We start from the raw sequence: 4,899 nt of genomic DNA, 5'->3' as shown, positions 1-4,899 counted from the left end.
CACTACGGCGAGGGATCTGGAGGGGTGGGTTCACTAGAAAGAGCGCGCAGCCGGGCGTAAAGTGGGAGCAAATCCTACTGATAGGATTCCCGGGGTAGAGAAACGCGGGAACATTTGGCGCGTGGAGTCTGAGGTGAGCAAATATTGGTGAGGGGGGACTTCAGTGGAGTAGGATGTGTGGGAACGGATCAGAATGTGTATTAATTTGTATTAATTAAGAAATATAGAAATCCAAATGAACCAGGGATTGCAAAGAATCAAAATGGAGTGTCTGTGTAGGAGACCAGCAAGCCTGCTTGTCTCCAACAGGTCAGAAGCCTGCATTTTTGCTAGCACAGGTCAAAGGAATGTTACCACTATGCAGGCTAGCAAGATAACATCTTGGCACCGAGGTCTACGTGACAGTAGAAAGGTGCATTTTATGACATTGTGTTAGAACTAGCTAAATCAATGTGATTAATTAAATAAGGGGAAAGTATTCTATATAGTTAAATGAACATAGAAATAATGAGAGTGATTCATATTCACATGTATTTGTATTTCACTATAATTCTATTGTTGTTAGAATCATTGTGTTAGAATCATTTCAAACTGTTGGGAGACGTTTTATGATCCAGAAGAATGTCAAGCTTGCATAGCTGTAGGCCATAGCTTTCTCTGAGAGCCAACCAAGAATAACAGGTTTTTCTTGAAGACAGTGAGCTAGCTTTTATGGTAGTCCTTTGTATATGCATATGGGCAAGGATGGCCATAAGCTCACAGCGTGCAGTTTGAATTACAGAAAGCGTGTGACGTAGAATAAGGGGTTTGTCTTCATGTAAACCAGAAGACAGATCTGTCCAATGAGATTCTTAAGGGGTATGGACCATCATACGTAGAGTAAGGGGATGGACTGTGTGACGTCTTTGCAGCGACAAAAACTCAGGTCTTCCTATACTGAGCGTGACTCTCACTTGAGAGCCACCCGAAAGGGGGCGGGGCTCTCGCTTGAGAGCACCAAGGGCGTGCCTTTCCTTCAGGAGAAGGTCACCTCCTGGTTCTAAAGTTTGTGCTTTTCCCTCAGGGTTTGGGGAAGGTCACCTTTTGTAACTTATCTGTATTCTGTAACCTTCTAAATGCAGTGCCTCTCCCTCTGAAGGAGAGTTTATATTCTGTAACTTGCTAAATTCTGTTAAGTAAACTGTTTGTTTGTTTTCTAATATCAGATGCCTTGCTTTTATTTCTAACTTAGTTTTTCTTAAAACTAACCCAGCTGTGTAGGACCAGAGAAGCAGCTCTGGCCCCACAGATGGAATGGAAATTTTAGTTATGCCCTCCCCCTGCGAGCCGAGCTCAAGGTGGATAACATTAATATGCAAATAATACAAATTTGAAATTGTAAGCCCTGGAGTCCAACTTCCAAAATGGGTATTTTCTCTGGGTGAATTGATCCCTGTCACCTGGAGATCAGTTATAATCCCAGGAGATCTCCAGCTATCGTCTGGAGATTGGCAAAGCTCCCCACTGAATGCCATAGCTGCAACCCTTAATGCATATTAAAAAGTTAGTTGCAAAGCTGCTAGTTCTTGGCCCTTCGGGAGTATAAATTCTGTTAGAATTTATGGCAGAGCGTTAAAAGTTTATAGAGCCTGCCAAGAAATCCCATGAAAAAGTGTTGTGGATTAGGGTGTAAAAAGTATTTTGGAAACTTGCTTGCAATTTGATTGTGCTAACGTCTTTTGAATACTTAAGAGTACGCTCACAGGGAAGTCTTGTGGCATTCACTGGTTTACAAACTGTAGTTTCATACAAGATGAAAAAATAGTGTGGTTAATGGTTAGTGTCAGATTATTACTAGGGAGAAGTGAGTTTGACTCTCTCCCGTCAAGCAGTTGAGCTCACTGTATATCTCAAGAGTCATCTATTTCCTCTTATAAAAAGGTTGTTGTGAGGATAGAAATGGAGGAAAGGCGAATTCAGTATGTTGCACTAGGCCAATTGCCAATTGCACTAGGCCAATTGCTGGCAGGGGCTGATGGGAATTGTAGTCCATAACATCTGGAGTGCCAAAGGTTCACCACCACTGCACTAGGCTGTTTGAAGGAAAAGCAGAATGAAATCTAACTGACAAACATGCTGCATTGTCTTAACAAAGGTTAATACTGGTTGTTAAGGGAGCTCTGATTTTTCCTTCAAAAGAATGTGCCCAAACCTTCAGAGTAGTTTTCTATTGATAAGTGGTGTTTAATAGCAGATCAGGTTGTCACCACTGGTAGTGGATTCCCCTTCACTGGAAGCCTTCAAGCAGAGTCTGGGTGGCCATCTGCAAGGGATGCTGTCCTTGCAGAGCCTGCATTAGGCAGGGGTCGGCCTACATGGCTTCTAAGATCCCATCCACAGAGGGAGTGATTTTACATCTGGGGATGTTCAATGTCCTGAATTTCCAAATGGACTCAAGTTCAGAAATTGCACTTTCCTCCGGAAGCTTCTCTGTTTGCCGCTGTTAGGTCAGCAGTGTAGTCTCCAGGAAAATTAAAATGTTCTCCTGGGTTTTAAGTGTTGCAATTTTTAACGTCAGATTTTTGTCCATTCTTTTGTCTAGGGCCGTGGTGGCAAACCTTTGGCACTCCAGATGTTATGGACTACAATTCCCATCAGCCCCTGGCAGCATGGCCAATTGACCATGCTGGCAGGGGCTGATGGGAATTGTAGTCCATAACATCTGGAGTGCCAAAGGTTCACCACCACTGGTCTAGGGCATATCTCTTTATTATGTAGGGATACGCTATTTCTAACCACTTGCCTACCTATTCCCAGTAGGAACTGGAGACTATGCTGTCCCCAGTTCCTCTGGGGCAGTCTCCCATTTTATGCTGGGTGAGACTTCTGGAGGGAGAGGGGTACTCCTTCTCACCCTGTGGGACTGAGGCGAGAGTCACTCTCCACTCTTGTGCAAACCCACAAAGGGACAGCAAAGGTCTCCATGGGGCATCTTGTCCAGCATCTCTGCTGCAACCAGGCCCTGGACCTGACAAAAACTGCATCCTTTTCCTTATCACGACGCTGTGAGGGAAGCGCTGAAGTGTCTGATTCTCAGTGTACGTTGTGCAGCTTCCTTGTATGTCAGTCTTCTGCTGAGGAAAGCAGCCCAGTTGTGGAAGCAGAATATGGGATATTTGTTGCTTGGGGCTATACTGCGCCTCAACATGAAGGTTCCATTTAGCTGTAATTTGCAAACATTGTTGAGGCAGCTGTTACAGATGGGAGAACATTGGGACCAACATCTCATAATGCCTGGACCAGAGCGGGTGCTTCAAAACTTTTTATTTAATAAGGTATTTAAAATATACCGACAGCTACAGATTAAGTACATGTAAGAGAGATTCTTTCATATACCACACAGAGGAATGCCATACTATTTTTTTAAAGAAACCCCTCAGGAATGTAGCATTAATTAAATATGTCCAAACCTGGGACAGGAAATTATATGGAGGTAGATCAGTTAACATCAGTTCAATGAACTGGAGTGAAACTAGTTAAAGCAAAAAGAATACACAAACACAATGCATAATAATAGTGCCAGAAGAAAACAATATAAATAAGGGCCTTCTGGATCAGACAACTGGTCCATCTGTGTTTCATATAGTGGCCAACCAGTTGCCAGGAGGGACACACAAACAGGGCATGTTAGTAAACAAGATTTTTTTTCTTATTGATCTCACTGGCATGGTTTTCAGCTTCACTGACAAATCGTTTCCTTCAGTTCTTTGTGCTATGATCTGCCCTTTGCCTCCTTTCCAGTGGTTAAATTCAGATTAGCCTATGGGTGACCTTGGGCTAGTCACAGCTTTTCGGAGCTCTCTCAGCCCCACCCACCTCACAGGGTGTGTGTTGTGAGAGGGGAAGGGAAAGGAGATTGTAAGCCCCTTTGAGTCTCCTACAGGAGAGAAAGGGGGGATATAAATCCAACTCTTCTTCTTCTTCTAAATAAGATTTTGAAAAATATTTTTTGACAGAATATGGAGATTGGATGAAGTATTGGAAAATGCTGCATCCAGACAAGAGGAACTAGATCCATGATCCCTCTCTTTAAACCATTAACAACAGTAGCTGTGATACTACGTTTTCTGTATCAGGCAAGCAGAGAGTGAGATTTTACATCAGGGAAAGAAAAGCAGGTGGAAAAGATTTCCACCACTACCACCACCCCCACACACACACCTTTTACAGGAGTTTCAGTCCAATGTGAGACACATATGCATACAACCCAGGTGCACAAACACAGGGTCGAAAAACAGTTCTCTGGTCTGCTCTAGTGGGGGTCCTGTGGGTAAGTATCTTGCAGTTTTGGCTTTCACTTAATGATTTTCCCATGGTTTCCAAGAACCCAGGATATGGTTAATATTTTTCTTACTTATATTCTTGTTTTTTATAATAATGTGATATTTCACCCCTTATGTCCCCCATAGACCACTGCGCTCGGCAGTGGCAGAACTGCTGGTGACCCCTGGCCCCGCGACGATGCGGCTGGCCTCGACCCGGGCCAGGGCCTTTACGGCTCTGGCCCCTGCCTGGTGGAATGCACTACCCCCAACTATCCGGGCCCTGCAGGACCTTGGTGAGTTCCGCAGGGCCTGCAAGACAGAGCTATTCCACCGGGCTTTTGAAGGGGCTGGCCGCGGTTTTACTGCCCCCCACTGAAGCTGGAATTGCAACTGAGGCTGTCTGTGTCCATCCTTTCCATCCCGGTTGGGCCTGTTTTTCGGATACCATCACAGGCCCTCCCGCTCCCTCTCTTTCTGGCCTATAGATCGGGCGCTGATTTTAATCTTTAACTCTAAATTTAACTGAATGATTTGATCAACTGTTAAATTATTTCTATTGTTCAGTCTTAGATGTCGCATATAATTGCTGCTTAAT

This window comes from Sphaerodactylus townsendi, linkage group LG03, assembly GCF_021028975.2.
Source record: "Sphaerodactylus townsendi isolate TG3544 linkage group LG03, MPM_Stown_v2.3, whole genome shotgun sequence".
Taxonomy (NCBI): Eukaryota; Metazoa; Chordata; class Lepidosauria; order Squamata; family Sphaerodactylidae; genus Sphaerodactylus; species Sphaerodactylus townsendi.
The sequence above is the reverse complement of the archived record's forward strand: the minus strand, read 5'-3'. Positions refer to the sequence as shown.